The 19,401-nt window shown below is 60.1% G+C and overlaps 1 protein-coding gene across 2 annotated transcripts in view; it reads right to left on the bottom strand.

Annotated features, from left to right (window-relative positions):
- mgmt (O-6-methylguanine-DNA methyltransferase) overlaps positions 1-15,281 on the bottom strand; it is a 531,759-nt gene extending 516,478 nt beyond the window's left edge. For both annotated transcript variants that reach the window (XM_070875024.1, XM_070875023.1), the window contains exon 1: positions 15,260-15,281. The gene's annotated coding sequence lies outside the window, so the exon portion shown is untranslated. The remainder of the gene's footprint in view (positions 1-15,259) is intronic.
- Positions 15,282-19,401: the final 4,120 nt, after the last annotated feature.

Genomic DNA, 19,401 nt, shown 5'->3' with positions numbered 1-19,401 from the left:
GGGGGAGAAGGAGGGAGGGAGGGGGAGGGAGGGAGGGGGAGAAGGAGGGAGGGAGGGAGGGGGAGAAGGAGGGAGGGAGGGAGGGGGAGAAGGAGGAGGGAGGGGAGGGAGGGGGAGAAGGAGGGAGGGAGGGAGGAGGGGAGAAGGAGGAGGGAGGGAGGGAGGGGGAGAGGAGGGAGGAAGGAGGGGGAGGGAGAGAAGAGGGAGGGAGGGAGAGAGGAGGGAGGGAAGGAGGGAGGGAGGGAGGGGAGGGGGAAGGAGGGAGGGAGGGGAGAAGGGAGGGGAGGAGGAAAGAAGGAGGGAGGGAGGGAGGGGAGAAGGAGGGGGAGGGAGAGAAGGAGGGAGGGAGGGAGGGAGGGGGAGAGGAGGGAGGAGGGAGGGAGGGAGGGGGAGAAGGAGGGAGGGAGGGAGGGGAGGAAGGAAGGAGGGAGGGAGGGAGGGGGAGAAGGAGGGAGGGAGGGAGGGGGAGAAGGAGGGAGGGAGGGAGGGGGAGAAGGGAGGGAGGGAGGGAGGGGGAGAAGGAGGGAGGGAGGGAGGGGGAGAAGGAGGGAGGGAGGGAGGGAGGGAGGGGAGAAGGAGGGAGGGAGGGGGGAGGGGAGAGGAGGGAGGGAGGGAGGGAGGGGGAGCAGGAGGGAGGGAGGGAGGGAGGGGGAGAAGGAGGGAGGGAGGGAGGGAGGGGGAGAAGGAGGGAGGGAGGGAGGGGAGAAGGAGGGAGGGAGGGAGGGAGGGGGAGAAGGAGGGAGGGAGGGAGGGAGGGAGGAGGAAGGAGGGAGGGAGGGAGGAGGGGAGAAGGAGGGAGGGAGGGAGGGGGAGAAGGAGGGAGGGAGGGGGAGAAGGAGGGAAGGAGGGAGGGAGGGAGGGAGGGAGGGAGGGGGAGGAGGGAGGGGGAGAAGGGAAAGGAGGGAGGGGGAGAAGGGAAGGAAGGGAGGGGGAGAAGGAGGGAGGGGGAGAAGGAGGGAGGGGGAGAAGGAGGGAGGGGGAGAAGGAGGGAGGGGGAGAAGGAGGGAGGGGGAGAAGAGGGAGGGGGAGAAGGAGGGAGGGGGAGAAGGAGGGAGGGGGAGAAGGAGGGAGGGGGAGAAGGAGGGAGGGGGAGAAGGAGGGAGGGGAGAAGGAGGGAGGGGGAGAAGGAGGGAGGGGGAGAAGGAGGGAGGGGGAGAAGGAGGGAGGGGGAGAAGGAGGGAGTGAGGGGGAGAAGGAGGGAGTGAGGGGGAGAAGGAGGGAGGGAGGGAGGGGGAGAAGAAGGGAGGGAGGAGGAGGGGAGGAGGAGGGAGGGAGGGAGGGAGGGAGGGAGGGAGAGAAGGAGGGAGGGAGGGAGGGGGAGAAGGAGGGAGGGAGGGAGGGGGGGAGGGGGAGAAGGAGGGAGGGAGGGGAGAAGGAGGGAGGGAGGGGGAGAAGGAGGGAGGGAGGGGGAGAAGGAGGGAGGGAGGGGGAGAAGGAGGGAGGGAGGGGGGAGAAGGAGGGAGGGAGGGGGAGAAGGAATGAGGGAGGGGGAGAAGGAGGGAGGGAGGGGGAGAAGGAGGGAGGGGGGGAGGGAGGGGGAGAAGGAGGGGGTAGGGATGGGAGGGGGAGAAGGAGGGAGGGAGGGGGAGGAGGGGAGGGAGGGGAGGAGGAGGGGGGAGGGGGGAGGGGAGGGGGGAAGGAGGGGGAGAAGGAGGAGGGAGGGGGAGAAGGAGGGAGGGAGGGGGAGAAGGAGGGAGGGAGGGGGAGAAGGAGGGAGGGAGGGGGAGAAGGAGGGGGGAGGGGGAGAAGGAGGGAGGGGGAGAAGGGGGAAGGAGGGAGGGGAGAAGGAGGGAGAGGGGAGAAGGAGGGAGGGGAGAAGGAGGGAGGGGAGAAGGAGGGAGGGGAGAAGGAGGGAGGGGAGAAGGAGGGAGGGGAGAAGGAGGGAGGGGAGAAGGAGGGAGGGGAGAAGGAGGGAGGGGAGAAGGAGGGAGGGGGAGAAGGAGGGAGGGGAGAAGGAGGGAGGGGAGAAGGAGGGAGGGGAGAAGGAGGGAGGGGAGAAGGAGGGAGGGGAGAAGGAGGGAGGGGAGAAGGAGGGAGGGGAGAAGGAGGGAGGGAGGGAGGGGGAGAAGGAGGGAGGGAGGAAGGGGGAGAAGGAGGGAGGGAGGAAGGGAGGGAGAAGGAGGGAGGGAGGAAGGGGGAGAAGGAGGGAGGGAGGAAGGGGGAGAAGGAGGGAGGGAGGAAGGGGGAGAAGGAGGGAGGGAGGAAGGGGGAGAAGGAGGGAGGGAGGGAGGAAGGGGGAGAAGGAGGGAGGGAGGAAGGGGGAGAAGGAGGGAGGGAGGAAGGAGGGGAGAAGGAGGGAGGGAGGAAGGGGGAGAAGGAGGGAGGGAGGAAGGGGGAGAAGGAGGGAGGGAGGAAGGGGGAGAAGGAGGGAGGGAGGAAGGGGGAGAAGGAGGGAGGGAGGAAGGGGGAGAAGGAGGGAGGGAGGAAGGGGGAGAAGGAGGGAGGGAGGAAGGGGGAGAAGGAGGGAGGGAGGAAGGGGGAGAAGGAGGAGGGAGGAAGGGGGAGAAGGAGGGAGGGAGGGGGAGAAGGAGGGAGGGAGGGGGAGAAGGAGGGAGGGAGGGGGGGAGGGGGAGAAGGAGGGAGGGAGGGGGGGAGGGGGAGAAGGAGGGAGGGGAGGGGAGGGAGGGAGGGGGAGAAGGAGGGAGGGAGGGAGGGAGGGGGAGAAGGAGGGAGGGAGGGAGGGAGGGGAGGAGAAGGAGGGAGGGAGGGAGGGGGAGGAGGGAGGGAGGGAGGGGGGAGAAGGAGGGAGGGAGGGGGGAGGGGGAGAAGGAGGGAGGGGGAGAAGGAGGGAGGGGAGGGAGGGAGGGAGGGGAGAAGGAGGGAGGGAGGGGGAGAAGGAGGGAGGGAGGGAGGGGGAGAAGGAGGGAGGGAGGGAGGGGGAGAAGGAGGGAGGGAGGGAGGGAGGGGGAGAAGGAGGGAGGGAGGGAGGGAGGGGGAGAAGGAGGGAGGGAGGGAGGGAGGGGGAGAAGGAGGGAGGGGGAGGGAGGGGGAGAAGGAGGGAGGGAGGGAGGGAGGGGGAGAAGGAGGGAGGGAGGGAGGGAGGGGGAGAAGGAGGGAGGAGGGAGGGAGGGGGAGAAGGAGGGAGGGAGGGAGGGAGGGGAGGAAGGAGGGAGGGAGGGAGGGAGGGGGAGAAGGAGGGAGGGAGGGAGGGGGAGAAGGAGGGAGGGAGGGAGGGGGAGAAGGAGGGAGGGAGGGAGGGGGAGAAGGAGGGAGGGAGGGAGGGGGAGAAGGAGGGATGGAGGGAGGGGGAGAAGGAGGGGAGGGAGGGAGGGGGAGAAGGAGGGAGGGGAGGGGGGGAGGGAGGGGGGAGGGGGAGAAGGAGGGAGGGAGGGAGGGGGGAGAAGGAGGGAGGGAGGGAGGGGGAGAAGGAGGGAGGGGAGGGAGGGGGAGAAGGAGGGAGGGAGGGAGGGAGGGAGGGAGGGAGGGAGGGGGAGAAGGAGGGAGGGAGGGAGGGAGGGGAGAAGGAGGGAGGGGGAGAAGGAGGGAGGGAGGGAGGGGGAGAAGGAGGGAGGGAGGGAGGGGGAGAAGGAGGGAGGGAGGGGGAGAAGGAGGGAGGGAGGGGGAGAAGGAGGGAGGGAGGGAGGGAGGGGAGAAGGAGGGAGGGAGGGAGGGAGGGGGAGAAGGAGGGAAGGAGGGAGGGAGGGGGAGAAGGAGGGAGGGGGAGGAAGGGAAGGAGGGAGGGGGAGAAGGAGGGAGGGGGAGGAAGGAGGAGGGGAGAAGGAGGGAGGGGGAGAAGGAGGGAGGGGGGGAGAAGGAGGGAGGGGGGAGAAGGAGGGAGGGGGAGAAGGAGGGAGGGGAGAAGGAGGGAGGGGGAGAAGGAGGGAGGGGGAAGAAGGAGGGAGGGGGAGAAGGAGGGAGGGAGGGAGGGGGAGAAGGAGGGAGGGAGGGAGGGGGAGAAGAAGGGAGGGAGGGAGGGGGAGAAGGAGGGAGGGAGGGAGGGAGGGAGGGAGGGAGGGGGAGAAGGAGGGAGGGAGGGGGAGAAGGAGGGAGGGAGGGGGAGAAGGAGGGAGGGAGGGGGAGAAGGAGGGAGGGAGGGAGGGGGAGAAGGAGGGAGGGAGGGAGGGGGAGAAGGAGGGAGGAGGGAGGGGGAGAAGGAGGGAGGGAGGGAGGGGGAGAAGGAGGGAGGGAGGGGGAGAAGGAGGGAGTGAGGGGAGAAGGAGGGAGGGAGGGGGAGAAGGAGGAGGGAGGGGGAGAAGGAATGAGGGAGGGGGAGAAGGAGGGAGGGAGGGGGAGAAGGAGGGAGGGGGGGAGGGAGGGGGAGAAGGAGGGAGGGGGAGAAGGAGGGAGGGGGGGAGGGAGGGGGTAGGGAGGGAGGGGGAGAAGGAGGGAGGGAGGGGGAGGAGGGGAGGGGAGGGAGGGGAGGAGGAGGGGGAGGAGGAGGGGGAGAAGGAGGGGGAGAAGGAGGGAGGGAGGGGGAGAAGGAGGGAGGGAGGGGGAGAAGGGAGGGAGGGAGGGGGAGAAGGAGGGAGGGGGAGAAGGAGGGAGGGGAGAAGGAGGGAGGGGAGAAGGAGGGAGGGGAGAAGGAGGAGGGGAGAAGGAGGGAGGGAGAAGGAGGGAGGGAGGGAGGGGGAGAAGGAGGGAGGGAGGGAGGGGGAGAAGGAGGGAGGGAGGGAGGAAGGGGGAGAAGGAGGGAGGGGAGGAGGGGGAGAAGGAGGGAGGGAGGAAGGGGAGGAAGGAAGGGAGGAGGGAGGAAGGGGAGAAGGAGGGAGGGAGGGAGGAAGGGGGAGAAGGAGGGAGGGAGGAAGGGGGAGAAGGAGGGAGGGAGGAAGGGGGAGAAGGAGGGAGGGAGGAAGGGGGAGAAGGAGGGAGGGAGGAAGGGGGAGAAGGAGGGAGGGAGGAAGGGGAGAAGGAGGGAGGGAGGAAGGGGGAGAAGGAGGGAGGAGGAAGGGGAGAAGGAGGGAGGGAGGAAGGGGGGAGAAGGAGGGAGGGAGGAAAGGGGAGAAGGAGGGAGGGAGGAAGGGGGAGAAGGAGGGAGGGAGGAAGGGGGAGAAGGATGGGAGGGAGGGGGAGAAGGAGGGAGGGAGGGAGGGGGAGAAGGAGGGAGGGAGGGAGGGGAAGAGGGAGGGAGGGAGGGAGGGGAAGAGGGAGGGAGAGGAGAGGGGAGAAGGAGGGAGGGAGGGAGAGAAGGAGGGAGGGAGGGAGGGAGGGAGGGGGAGAGGGAGGGGGAAAGGGGGAGAAGGAGGGAGGGAGGGAGGGGGAGAAGGAGGGAGGGAGAGAAGGAGGGAGGGAGAGAAGGAGGGAGGGAGAGAAGGAGGGAGGGAGGGGGAGAAGGAGGGAGGGAGAGAAGGTGGGAGGGAGAGAAGAAGGAGGGGAGAGAAGGAGGGAGGGAGAGAAGAAGGGAGGGGGAGAAGGAGGGAGGGAGGGGGGAGGGAGGGGAGAAGGAGGGAGGGAGGGAGAGGAGGGAGGGAGGGGGAGAAGGCAGGAGGGAGGGAGGGAGGGAGGGAGGGGGAGTGGGGAGGTGGGGAGGGAGGGAGGGGGAGGGGGGGAGGGAGGGAGGGGGAGAAGGAGGGAGGGAGGGAGGGGGAGGAGGAGGGGGAGAAGGAGGGGGAGAAGGAGGGGGAGAAGGAGGGGGAGAAGGAGGGAGGGAGGGGGAGAGGGAGGGAGGGGGAGAAGGAGGGAAGGAGGGAGGGGGAGAAGGAGGGAAGGAGGGAGGGGGAGAAGGAGGGAGGGAGTTTTAGGAAGGAGGGAGGGAGGGGAGGGGAGAAGGAGGGAGGGAGGGAGGGGGAGAAGGAGGGAGGGAGGGAGGGGGAGAAGGAGGGAGGGAGGGAGGGGGAGAAGGAGGGAGGGAGGGAGGGGGAGAAGGAGGGAGGGAGGGAGGGGGAGAAGGAGGGAGGGAGGGAGGGAGGGGGAGAAGGAGGGAGGGAGGGAGGGAGGGAGGGGGAGAAGGAGGGAGGGAGGGAGGGAGGGGGAGAAGGAGGGAGGGAGGGAGGGAGGGGGAGAAGGAGGGAGGGAGGGAGGGGGAGAAGGAGGGAGGGAGGGAGGGGGAAAGGAGGGAGGGAGGGAGGGAGGGGGAGAAGGATGGAGGGAGGGAGGGAGGGGGAGAAGGAGGAAGGGAGGGAGGGAAGAAGGAGGGAGGGGAGAGAAGGAGGGAGGGGGGAGAAGGAGGGAGGGAGGGAGGGGGAGAAGGAGGGAGGGAGGGAGAGAAGGAGGGAGGAGGGAGAGAAGGAGGGAGGGAGGGAGGGAGGGGGAGAAGGAGGGAGGGAGGGAGGGAGGGAGGGGGAGAAGGAGGGATGGAGGGAGGGAGGGGGAGAAGGAGGGAGGGAGGGAGGGGGAGAAGGGAGGGAGGGAGGGAGGGGGGAGAAGGATGGAGGGAGGGAGGAGGGGGGGAAAAAGGAAGGGAGGGAGGGGGAGAAGGAGGAGGGGGAGAAGGAGGGAGGGGGAGAAGGAGGGAGGGGGAGAAGGAGGGAGGGAGGGAGGGGGGAGAAGGAGGGAGGGAGGGAGAGAAGGAGGGAGGGAGGGAGAGAAGGAGGGAGGGAGGGGGAGAAGGAGGGAGGGAGGGGGAGAAGGAGGGAGGGAGGGAGGGAGGGGGAGAAGGGAGGGAGGGAGAGAGGGGGGGAGAAGGAGGGAGGGAGGGGGGGGAGAAGGAGGGAGGGAGGGAGGGGGGGAAGGAGGGAGGGAGGGAGGGGGGGAAGGAGGGAGGGAGGGAGGGGGAGAAGGAGGGAGGGAGGGAGGGAGGGGGAGAAGGATGGAGGGAGGGAGGGAGGGGGAGAAGGAGGAAGGGAGGGAGGGGGAGAAGGAGGGAGGGGGAGAAGAAGGGAGGGGGAGAAGGAGGGAGGGAGGGAGGGGGAGAAGGAGGGAGGGAGGGGGAGAAGGAGGGAGGGAGGGAGGGGGAGAAGGAGGGAGGGAGGGAGGGAGGGGGAGAAGGATGGAGGGAGGGAGGGAGGGGGAGAAGGAGGAAGGGAGGGAGGGGGAGAAGGAGGGAGGGGGAGAAGGAGGGAGGGGGGAGAAGGAGGGAGGGAGGGAGGGGAGAAGGAGGGAGGGAGGGAGGGAAGGAGAAGGAGGGAGGGAGGAGAGAAGGAGGGAGGGAGGGGGAGAAGGAGGGAGGGAGGGAGGGGGGGGAAGGAGGGAGGGAGGGAGGGGGGGGAAGGAGGGGAGGGAGGGAGGGGGGGGAAGGAGGGAGGGAGGGAGGGGGGGGAGAAGGAGGGAGGGAGGGAGGGGGGGGGAGAAGGAGGGAGGGAGGGAGGGGGGGAGAAGGAGGGAGGGAGGGAGGGGGGGGAGAAGGAGGGAGGGAGGGGGGGGGAGAAGGAGGGAGGGAGGGAGGGGGGGAGAAGGAGGGAGGGAGGGGGGGAGAAGGAGGGAGGGAGGAAGGGGGGGAAGGAGGGAGGGAGGGAGGGGGGGGAAGGAGGGAGGGAGGAGGGGGGGGAGAAGGAGGGAGGGAGGGAGGGGGGGAGAAGGAGGGAGGGAGGGGGGGGGAGAGAAGGAGGGAGGGAGGGGGGGGCAGAAGGAGGGAGGGAGGGGGAGAAGGAGGGAGGGAGGAAGGGGGAGAAGGAGGGAGGGAGGAAGGGGGAGAAGGAGGGAGGGAGGAAGGGGGAGAAGGAGGGAGGGAGGAAGGGGAGAAGGAGGGAGGGAGGAAGGGGAGAAGGAGGGAGGGAGGGGGAGAAGGAGGGAGGGAGGGGGAGAAGGAGGGAGGGACGGAGGGGGAGAAGGAGGGAGGGAGGGAGGGGAAGAGGGAGGGAGAGAGGGGGAGAAGGAGGGAGGGAGGGAGAGAAGGAGGGAGGGAGGGAGGGAGGGAGGGAGGGGAGAGGGAGGGGTAATGGGGGAGAAGGAGGGAGGGAGGGAGGGAGGGAGGGAGGGAGGGGGGAGAAGGAGGGAGGGAGGGGGAGAAGGAGGGAGGGACGGAGGGGGAGAAGGCGGGAGGGAGGGAGGGGAAGAGGGAGGGAGAGAGGGGGAGAAGGAGGGAGGGAGGGAGAGAAGGAGGGAGGGAGGGAGGGAGGGAGGGAGGGGGAGAGGGAGGGGTAATGGGGGAGAAGGAGGGAGGGAGGGAGGGAGGGAGGGAGGGGGAGAAGGAGGGAGGGACGGAGGGGGAGAAGGAGGGAGGGAGGGAGGGGAAGAGGGAGGGAGAGAGGGGAGAAGGAGGGAGGGAGGGAGAGAAGGAGGGAGGGAGGGGGAGAGGGAGGGGTAATGGGGGAGAAGGAGGGAGGGAGGGAGCGAGGGAGGGAGGGAGGGAGAGAAGGAGGGAGGGAGGGGGAGAAGGAGGGAGGGAGGGGGAGAAGGAGGGAGGGAGGGGGAGAAGGAGGGAGGGAGGGGAGAAGGAGGGAGGGAGAGAAGAAGGGAGGGAGAGAAGGAGGGAAGGGAGAGAAGAAGGGAGGGGGAGAAGGAGGGAGGGAGGGAGGGAGGGAGGGGGAGAAGGAGGGAGGAGGGAGGGGGGGAGGAGGGGGAGAAGGAGGGGGAGGAGGAGGGGGAGAAGGAGGGGGAGAAGGAGGGGGAGAAGGAGGGGGAGAAGAAGGGGGAGAAGGAGGGAGGGGGTGAAGGAGGGAAGGAGGGAGGGGGAGAAGGAGGGAGGGAGGAAGGAAGGAGGGAGGGAGGGAGGGGGAGAAGGAGGGAGGAGGGGGAGAAGGAGGGAGGGAGGGAGGGGGAGAAGGAGGGAGGGAGGGAGGGGGAGAAGGAGGGAGGGAGGGAGGGGGAGAAGGAGGGAGGGAGGGAGGGGGAGAAGGAGGGAGGGAGGGAGGGAGGGAGCGGGGGGGGAGAAGGAGGGGGGAGGGGGGGGAGAAGGAGGGAGGGAGGGGGGGGGAGAAGAGGGAGGGAGGGGGGGGAGAAGGAGGGAGGGAGGGGGAGAGGGAGGGAGGGAGGGGGGGAGGGGGAGAGGGAGGGAGGGAGGGAGGGGGAGAGGGAGGGAGGGAGGGAGGGAGGGGGAGAGGGAGGGAGGGAGGGAGGGAGGGAGGGGGGAGAGGGAGGGAGGGAGGGGGAGAGGGAGGGAAGGAGGAGAGGGGGAGAGGGAGGGAGGGGGAGAGGGGGAGAGGGAGGGAGGGAGGGAGGGGGAGAGGGAGGAGGGAGGGGAGAAGGAGGGAGGGGGAGGGGGAGAGGGAGGGGAGGGGGAGAGGGAGGGAGGGGGAGAGGGAGGGGAGGGGGAGAGGGGAGGGAGGGGGAGAGGGAGGGAGGGGGAGAGGGAGGGAGGGGGAGAAGGAGGGAGGGGGAGAAGGAGGGAGGGGGAGAAGGAGGGAGGGGGAGAAGGAGGGAGGGGGAGAAGGAGGGAGGGGGAGAAGGAGGGAGGGGGGAAGGAGAGAAGGGGAGAAGGAGGGAGGGGGAGAAGGAGGAGGGGGAGAAGGAGGGAGGGGGAGAAGGAGGGAGGGGGAGAAGGAAGGGGAGGGGGAGGGAGAAGGAGGGAGGGGGAGAAGGAGGGAGGGGGAGGGAGAAGGAGGGAGGGGGAGAAGGAGGGAGGGGGAGAAGGAGGGAGGGGAGAAAGGAGGGAGGGGGAGGGAGAAGGAGGGAGGGGGAGAAGGAGGGAGGGAGGGTGGGGGAGAAGGAGGGAGGGAGGGTGGGGAGAAGGAGGGAGGGAGGGAGGGGGAGAAAGGAGGGAGGGAGGGAGGGGGAGAAGGAGGGAGGGTGGGAGGGGGAGAAGGAGGGAGGGAGGGAGGGGGGAGAAGGAGGGAGGGAGGGAGGGGGGGAGGGGGGGAGAAGGAGGGAGGGAGGGGAAGAGGAGGGAGGGAGGGGGGAGAGGGAGGGAGGGAGGGGGAGAGGGAGGGAGGGGGAGAAGGAGGGGGAGAGGGAGGGAGGGGGGAAGGAGGGAGTGGTAGAAGGAGGGAGGGGGAGAAGGAAGGAGGGGGAGAAGGAGGGAGGGGGAGAAGGAGGGAGGGGGAGAAGGAGGGAGGGGGAGAAGGAGGGAGGGGGAGAAGGAGGGAGGGGGAGAAGGAGGGAGGGGGAGAAGGAGGGAGGGGGAGAAGGAGGGAGGGAGGAGGGAAGGAGAGAGGAGGGAGGGAGGGAAGGAGAGAGGAAGGAGGGAGGGAGGGAGGGAAGGAGAGAGGGAGGGAGGGAAGGAAGAAGGAGGGAGGGAGGGAGGGAGGGGAGAGAGGGAGGGAGGGAGGGAAGGAGGGAGGGAGGGAGGGAAGGAGAGCGGAGGGAGGGAGGGGAGGCAGAGAAGGAGGCTGACCGGCCGGGCCCAAGACCTCGGGCTGGATTTACAGGTAGGTGGCGTCGGGTCTCGGGGGGGTGGGGGGGGGGGGGGGGGGGAAGAGTCGCGGATGTCGGTGAGGTGGGGGGGGGGAAAGAGAGTCGCAGAGGTCCGGGGGGGGGCGGGGGGTGGGGGAGGAGGAGAGTCGCGGAGGTCCGGGGGGGGGTGGGGGGGGGGTCGGGTCGGGTGGGAGGAGCCTTATTCACACAGCCCCTGTGAGACCATTCGGCCAGGGCTAGGGGCTGCGTGTTTCGGGCCCCTCCCACACAGTTTTGGGCGCTTGGAGCTACTGCACATGCGCGCCCACTGTAGCGCGCATGTGCAGAGGTCCCAGCACTGTTTTCAGCGCAGGGACCTGGCTCCGCCCCCAACAGTTCTTGCTGCGCTGCGCCCAGCTGCAGAAGACCTGCAGGGAGCCGGAGATTAGGTAAGTTTTTTTTAGGCGCACTTTCTGCCACGAAAAACGGGCGTCCAGGTCCAGGCTGTGCCGTTTTAGGCGCGGCCCGAAACTTGAGCCCAGTGTAACTCCAGAGTGAGGCACAAGCATGGTGGGCAGCATTTTATACTGGACCCTGCACACCTATGCAAGTGACCCTCAGGTCTCCCAACACAGTGCCCTCTGGTGGCACACCTTATGTGACTATACAGTTAGTATACATAGTCTACATACATGACATCACTTCCTCCCCACATCTTTAATGCAAATTGACTCGTACATTGACGGTGACCTGGGCTTTGCTCTTCCTGGTTGACCATTGGAGGGTCGCTTCTAGCTTGGGTGGGTTGGTAGTGAGATTTGTAGCCAGTGGAGGTCCCCGTGGTTTCTGGTTGTGAGTCCATGACTACTCCATTCTCCCCCCCACACAGGGATCATGCTAATGGCCCATTACATGCAAGTTGCATTCAAGTTCATCACATGGGTTTTACATTTACATCTTGGTATATTTGTTGGGTGGATTACAGTTATGTTTCTTTTTGTGTGGTACATTTACATGATCAGTACAGGTATCTCAGTATAGGTATACAAGGACAGTCTAGTTCCAGCACGGCCGAATAATAGCCGGGTCGTCTGGTGGCAGCGCAGCGGCCTATGCTAGTGGGTCTGTGGACAAGGTGAGCTCATTTTGCTCGAGTTGCCAGAGCTCAGGGCTCTTGCCGTTACTCCTACTGTCGGGCAGGCCCAAAGACAGCTGATGTGTCTGTGACCTCCCTGTCCTTTTAGTTTGCACACTGTCGCTGCTGCTCCCTGGGAAGCGGTCTGAGCGAGTGAGCATTTCGTTAAGCTGCCTCGTCTTGTCTAGCAGTTCGCAGGGGACTGCTGACTCGCTTTCCTTGAGGACACCATTGTGAGCACTCTCTAGTTTAGAATCCTGGCTGGTCTAGGTCCCGTTCGGAGGAGCCGTTGCAGGTGACCCTTCGCTCTTGGGCATTGCCGTGGTGGCGAGTGGGTTTGTGGCTGCGCCTTTTCCACTCGGGTGATGGGCGACGGTAGCCGACTGAGAGCATAGGCGCAGTTTACTGTTTCTGGCCCGTGGCGGTTCATGCCATCGGGTGCCTGCAATGTTAAACCGATCTGAGGCAGGGTATAACTACCGGTGCCTCTGCTCTCCGGGGATCGTTTACTCTGCGGCTTGACTACTTCTGTCAGCTGTGTATCACTTTATGATACATCGTTCTGGTCCCGGGGACGCAGGCTACAGCATTGGGTAGTCCGCTGGACCTGTATACGACCGTTAGGTGTTCGCCTGCTACATTGGCTGATTGCAATTTGCACCAGACATCGCTCAACAACATTTTGTTCGTTACAGCTGGACTTTTACATTGGTTTCCAATTTCAAGCAGTTCATTCAAAAATGGCTAGTTGCTGGCCTCCTTTAAAAGGCCTTACTACTTTTACCCCAATCATCTTCCTTGCATGGAACCACGTGTCGTTGCTCCATTAGCGCTGCACCTCGTGGTTTGGACGCAATCTTTTCCCTGTCCATGATGTCGACTGCTGCGATCTTCTTTCCCAGGGATTCTGCCACAGAAGCTGGGAAGGCGCCCTCGGATCCAATCTTCCTCCCCAGGAGTCCTGCCACTGAAACCGGGAAGGTGCGTTCGGGTCGTCTCGGCCGGATCATCGCCACGCAGTCCTGATGAGCGGTCTGTGCCTCGGGGGGTGTGCGGATCTGCTCTCCGGTGCCTGGTCCAACCGAAGGTGGGGGCTTGCTCTGCCTCTGAGCATGGGGGACGTCGATCGCTGGAGGGATGAAGTTTTCCCAGTTCCAATGAATCTTCCCCATCCATCTTCTTCCAAGTAGCGTTGGTCCATCACCCGAAATAATCCACATGGGATACACTTACATCCGCACTACCAACAACTGATATCAGTTCCTTGGTGTAGGTGCACAGCTTTGCCTGAACCGGGACGAGCTTGGGTCGTGTTCAGCTTGATCGTTCCATAGCCTCTCAAAGAATTCCTGGCTCATTACTGACTGACTCGCCCCCGTGTCCACTTCCATGAAGACTGGAACTTTATTTATCTCGACTTCCATTGTCACTGGAGGACAATCTGTGGTGCAGGTATATATTCCATACACTTCGTCACTTTGTCCTGGGACTGAGCTGCCTCTCTAGCCATCTCCTCGTAATCCACGCTGGATTCACAGCCATCTGCTGACTCCTCTTCCACGTGAAGAGTCACAGCTCTTTTGCACATTCGCTGGAGGTGGCCTTTTGTGCTGCAGCCTTTGCACACATAGTCTCTGAACCGACACTGATGAGCCCTGTGATTACCTCCGCAACGCCAGCATAGTGCTACTCGACTTACATTTGCACCCCTCGGCGGACTCTGAGTTAAAGGACTTGGGGGCCTGTACGCTCTGCCCTGGGCAGATTCACGTTCAACAGTTCTGCCTGTGAAAGGCGCCATTCTATTTACAGTACTTGCCGGGTTTGAGTCCTGAGAGTGAGTCATCATCTGCTTGGAGCTGCAGCTTGAGGTCACGAATGCCTGGCTGATGCTGATGGCCTTCTGCAGAGTGATGGTGGTTTCGGCAGAGTAGCCTGTGAAGAAGGGCCTCATGACCGATGCCAATTACGAAGACGTCCCGCAATGCATCAACGAGGAATGCACCAAATTCACATGGTCCTGCCAGCCTCCTGAGGTCAGCAGCGTACTTTGCGATTTCCTGGCCCTCGGGGGGGTGGTGGTGTGTATAAAATCGACACCTGGCCGTGAGGATGCTCTCCTTCAGTTTGAGTTGGTCCCGAATTAGCACTTTCAGCTTCTCGTATAACTTGGTCGTTGTTTTCTCTGGTGTAAGCAAGTCCCTGACGAGGCTGTAGACCGCAGGCCCACAACTGGTCAACAGGATAGCTCTGCGGTTATCTGCCAGCATGGTCGGATCATCACCTACCAGGTCGTTTGCTACGAAATATTAGTTGAGCCGCTCCCGTAAAGGCTTCCCAATCTTCACCCTCTGAGAACATTTCTAATGCACCAACATTAGTCATTTTTGCTTGAAAGTTCGTAATCTCATCACCAGTTGTTGTGCCTTTAATACTCTTATGAATGACTCCACGAGGTCTAGTATTGTACTTGAGCTGATGTGACCTTAGTCCCATTTATTGTAACTCCAGAGTGAGACACAAGCATGGTGGGCAGCCTTTTATACTGGGCCCTGCACACCTATGCAGCTCACCCTCAGGTCTCCCACCGCAGTGCCCTCTGGTGGCCCACCTTATGTGACTATAGTTAGTATACATGATCTACATACATGACACAGTACGATATAATAACAGTACTGCATGTCTTTTTTGGTTACGTATGCTTGTTATTTTGCCATTTTTTAAAAATATAATAAAATCATAAATAAAAAGCAGTGACAAAACAAGAACCAGCATAATCAAATTCATGAAAATACTAATAAATCTCTCATACATGAAAAAATGATGAGGGAATAATCAGACACAATTTTAAACATTTCACTTTGCAAACAGATTTATATCAATGCAGTACACTCTACCACACAGGAGTTCTCCAGAAATACTTACTGACTGTCGTAGAATCTTAGGATTCTGCTGACTGCATAAATGATTGTTTTGCATTAGAAATAATGATTGCATAAACAAAGAACAGTACACAGCAGACAAAGCTATTAAGCTGCTCACGTCCAGTACTGTGTGGCTTCTTTACATACATGCTGCAAATGTTTTAAATAACAGTACTACAGGGATAAGTACTGTTAATGTAAAGTACTTACCCTCTTACATGTCCCAGAGCATTTCATTTTTAACAGACTTCTAAGAATGGATAATAATTGGTAGTCAAAGGACATCTCCATAAAACCCAACTGACTAATGTTTCATTGAAGTGAAACAGACCAGTGCCAGTAATGTCAGGTAGGAGATCCACCTGGAGTATGTTCACTAGTCAGAAATAAGTCTGTTTACAGCACTGCATGGTGACCAGTGAATGTACTCCGCGAGGATCCTCCTGACAGCAGTGTACCCGCTCACTAAAATGTCAGGCAGCAGAGCTCCACAGAGGAGCCCTTAGATTGTGGATCATTCAGTGCAGGACTTTTTACAATGCTCTGGGACACAGAAGAGTGCAAGTGCATCTCTCTGCGGCATGATTTTCCTTTAAAGGAAAAGTGTGCTTTAATTTGGCATTGTCAGTAGAATCACTAATACCACGGAAATTAAAGTGAGGGAAGAGCTGCTGAAAAGGATTCTACAGCCTACTGAATTGTGCCACAGTTTTGTGCGGCTGTCCCAAGAATTCTGAACAAAGCATATTAATTACATAGTTGTGTGTAGTTAATGGGATCAAGTGGCAACTGCTGGAAAGGCCTGTGCTAAAAGGTTAGCTAGGTTTAGTGACAGGAGACCACAGCTTGTATATGTCTCACACACAGTTGTCCTGTGCACTGCCCGCTGACTGAGCGAGGGAGAGAAAGGCCAGTGTGTGAGATTGAGCGCAGCGCTTCACACTTCGACCCTTCTTCACAAGTGCGGCTGCACTCAGCAATACAACAAATGTATCCTCCGAGTCTGCGCGGCTCACTGCCCTATCACAGGGCTGCAACAAGGCGCAAACTCGTTACAAAAAAAGACTCAAACCAAAATAAGAAATGCCTGAGAATCAGAGAAACTCCAACTTACTGCACTCGCCCCACCAGGGAACTTCCGCCTTCGCAACGTCCTTGTGACAAGGGAAAAGTTGCAGTGACAGGCGCCTGCTGCCTTGGCCACTCCCACTCCCCGAGCTGCTGGTAACTTGTGCTCTCTCTCAGGTGTAAAGTTAATAATGTTCAAATAAAAAATCACCCACAAATATTTAAAATTAGTTTATGTAAATTTTGGCCCAGGTTAAAATGTTTAAAATTACTTTTCAAAAAATTAAATGTTTATTTTAAATGCTTCATTAAAGGAACTTTTAATTAAATGTGAAAGTGGGAACATTTATTTTTATTTCAGTTGTGTAAATTATTTAATTATTTGGAGATTCCTCATAGTCCCTTCACAAATCGAATGCCCATAAGCACATGAGGAATCCTCCTTTCTGATAGCAGGACATGGCCCACGTGATCCCAGGGACGCTTCTGAATCACTTGCTTCCCGAGGGCTTTGCACGTCCAGGACCCAACATCTCCGAAGCCTGAGAGCTAGCAGGCAGGTTCGTATTTTTTGGGAAGGTTCGAGGCGTACTCCAGAGGAACACCTTCAACCGCAAATTCCAGCCCAATAACTTTCAATGGCATTTGTTCTTTAGCATCTTAACCATTTTCTGAAGTTGCCTTGAAAAGTTGCAAAGTTTTTGTTGTAATGACAATTGTTGGTGCTGAACATCAAACTGAAAATTTTTTTGGCAGGAACTTAAAACAGTTCTATTCTGATTAGGCAGGTAGGCTACAGAGGTGTAGAAGCTGGCCCCTCATGATTGCCAGGTTGTGTAGCATGCAGCAGACTACGAAGATAGAAACCCATTCAGGCGAGTACTGCAATGCTTCACAAATGGTCCAGGCAATGGAACCTCTGTTTGAGGATCCCGATGCAGTGCTCAATTATGCACCTGGTGGCGGAATGAGCGTCATTGTAGGAGTGTTAGCCAGCAGTCCTGGAGTTCCGAAGTGGAGTCAGCAGCCAAGTGGACAAGGGATATCCCTTGTCTCAAAGCAGCCATCCACAATCCTGGTTTTGGCCCGAGAAGATGGTGGGCACAGTGCACTCGCGCATGATGAAGGTATCGTGGCTGCTGCTTGCATCATCATCATAGGCAGTCCCTCAGAATCAAGGAAGAAATAAGTCCTTAGGTGGCTGAACAGTCCAATACGAGAGCCACTGTCCCTGTCACAGGTGGAACAGATAGTCATTGAGGGAAAGGGTGGGTGGGACTGGTTTGCCGCACGCTCTTTCCGCTGCCTGCGCTTGATTTCTGCATGCTCTTGACGATGAGACTCGAGGTGCTCCCAGATCACTTCCTCCACTTAGGGCAGTCTTGGGCCAGGGACTTCCAGGTGTCAGTGGGGATGTTGCACTTTATCAGGGAGGCTTTGAGGATGTCCTTGTAACGTTTCCTCTGCCCACCTTTGGCTCATTTGCCATGAAGGAGTTCCAAGTAGAGCGCTTCCTTTGGGAGTTTTGTGTCTGGCATGCGAACAATGTGGCCTGCCCAGCGGAGCTGATCAAGTGTGGTCAGTGCTTCAATGCTGGGGATGTTGGCCTGGTCGAGGATGCTAATGTTGGTGCGTCTGCCCTCCCAGGGGATTTGCAGGATCTTGCGGAGACATCGTTGGTGGTATTTATCCAGCGACTTGATGTGTCTTCTGTACATCGTCCATGTCTCTGAGCCATACAGGAGGGCGGGTATTACTACAGCCCTGTAGACCATGAGCTTGGTGGCAGTTTTGAAGGCCTGGTCTTCGAACACTCTTTTTCTCAGGCGACCGAATGCTGCACTGGCGCACTGGAGGCGGTGTTCAATCTTGACATCGATGGCTGCTCTTGTTGATAAGAGGCTCCCGAGGTATGGGAAATGGTCCAGTTTTCCAAGGCCATGCCGTGGATCTTGATGACTGGGAGGCAGTGCTGTGCAGTGAGGACAGGCTGGTGGAGGATCTTTCTCTTATGGATGTTTAGCATAAGGCCCATGCTTTTGTACGCCTCAGTAAATACGTCGACTATGTCCTGCAGTTCAGCCTGTGTATGCTGCCTGCATACCGGGCATCGACTGCCATGATCCTGTGCTCGGTGGGCACAACCAGTTGGACATTCAGGGAGTGGAATCACTATCTGTTCATAAAAATCTCAGCATGGGTTTGTGGCCCCCTCAGACCGACGTGTGTGCAGTCAATGGCCCCCTGCACCCTGGGGAACCCTGCAATCTAGACAAATCTGGCCTGGCGCTCCACCTGCTTCATCTTGGTCATTAGGAATGATATGTCTTGGACTCTTCTCTTATAGAGAGCATTGGTCACTTGTTGGATGGAGCGATGGGTGGAGAACTGCGAGATATTAGAAGTGTCTGCAGTTGCAGACTGGAAAGAGCCAGTTGCGGAGAAGTTCAGCGCTATGTTGACTTGTTTCAACGCTCAGAGTTGTCCTCAGCCTTGTCTGAGGCTGCAGATCTGGCTGCAGGAGATTGCACAGCTTCTGAAATCGGAGCCTTCTCAGACATTGCTTATCACTTAACTCCATGAAGGAAAACTGATGTCGGTACACCCTGGCACGGTAAGGCCTCCTTCCCCCAGGTCTGTGCTGGGCCCCTCCGATGGCAACTGGCTGATTGCCTATTCCCTCATCCTGTTGATGGTCCTCAGCCTCTTCAGGCTGAAGCTGGCAAGCATCAGGCTCCTCGCCCACTATCTGGTGCGGAAGTCAGCATATCTGACCCTCCTCCTGACGCCAGCTGCTTCCTGGACAACATCTCTGCCTTGAGTTCTGTGCCCATCTCCAGGCCCTTCTCTATGTTGGGCAGCCATGCATGCTGCCTCCCTTGCCCGCTGCCTCTGGACCCGTTGCTGATGGTGCCGGCTTCTCCTGTGTTCCTCCCTGCCTCTGACAAGGCATTCCCCTGCTAACAATGAACCCATTGCATCTGCAGGCTCAACCCTCACGAGGAGGTCTCTGTGGAGTACAGAATGAGGCCCCAGGTTTTACGGTGAGTAAAAAAACTTTTCAAAAGTCGCCAAAAGTTCTCAAGTCCGCAACAGGTTTTGGAACTCCCAACAATTTGTTAGAACTCCACAAAATTTTAGCACACAAAAATCCCGATCTCACCAAAACGCCTTTTTCCTCCGCTGGCGGTCTCGAGCAACCCGGCACAGTGCTCCAACATAAAGCTGTTGGGAGCACAGTCAGGAAGCAGGTAGGTTTTTTTATAGTGAATATTGGTTACAGAGCGGAGCGGCAGCAGTGCGCACTGTGATTGTGTCATCACGGTCGCAACCACAGGCGGAAGTGGGGGGAGCCTGGGAAGTCATCACCGCTGGAAAAATGGGCGAGCAAAATTTTGCTGGCGGCAGCCATTGGACCAGAAGTCGGCGCCCGCTTGACTCCGCCGCCTGGCCGCCACATTACGGCAGTAACGGGCCTTTTTGGGGACCTGAATTTCGGCACCGCTGTTTCCAGTGGCAGAAGGGTCGGTAACCAGAGGACACAGATTTGAAGTGATTGGCAAAAGAACAAGAGGTGACATGAGGTAACATTTTATTACACAGCGATTTGTTGCGATCTGTAATGCTCTGCCTAAAAGGGTGGTGGAATTAGATTCAATAGTAGCTTTCAAAAGAGAATTGGATAAATACTTGAAGGGAAAACATTTACAGGGCTATGGGGTAAGAGCAGGGGAGTGGGACTAATTGGATAGCTCTACCAAAGAACCGGCACAGGCATGATTGGCTAAATGGCCTCCTTCTTTGCTGTATCATTCTAAGTCAACATTGCAGCACAACCAAGGTATGCTAACTATTCACAACATCACCAAAATCAAGTTTAACTTGGGCATTGTATGATTCCAATAGATTGGCCTTTAGTCACGTTTCCTATTTGGACTTGCAGTCCCGGATACGAGATAACTCATATGTCACACTTCTGTTACTGGCATTCAAGCATGAACTTCTGAAAGGGAAATTTCCCTTGCCTGCTATGTGTAGTAAAATGGTAAATGTATTGTTTATAAATAGGTTTACAATTTTGTTGCACAAAGTAGAGATAGGAAATCTTTTCTCCCACTTGTTTTGCAGGAACCAAACCCACGCCTACCATTGTATTTGTTTTCACTTTCTTTGAGTGAAGACTTGCTA

This window comes from Pristiophorus japonicus, chromosome 3 (assembly GCF_044704955.1).
Source record: "Pristiophorus japonicus isolate sPriJap1 chromosome 3, sPriJap1.hap1, whole genome shotgun sequence".
Lineage (NCBI taxonomy): Eukaryota > Metazoa > Chordata > Chondrichthyes > Pristiophoridae > Pristiophorus > Pristiophorus japonicus.
The sequence above is the reverse complement of the archived record's forward strand: the minus strand, read 5'-3'. Positions and strand labels throughout refer to the sequence as shown.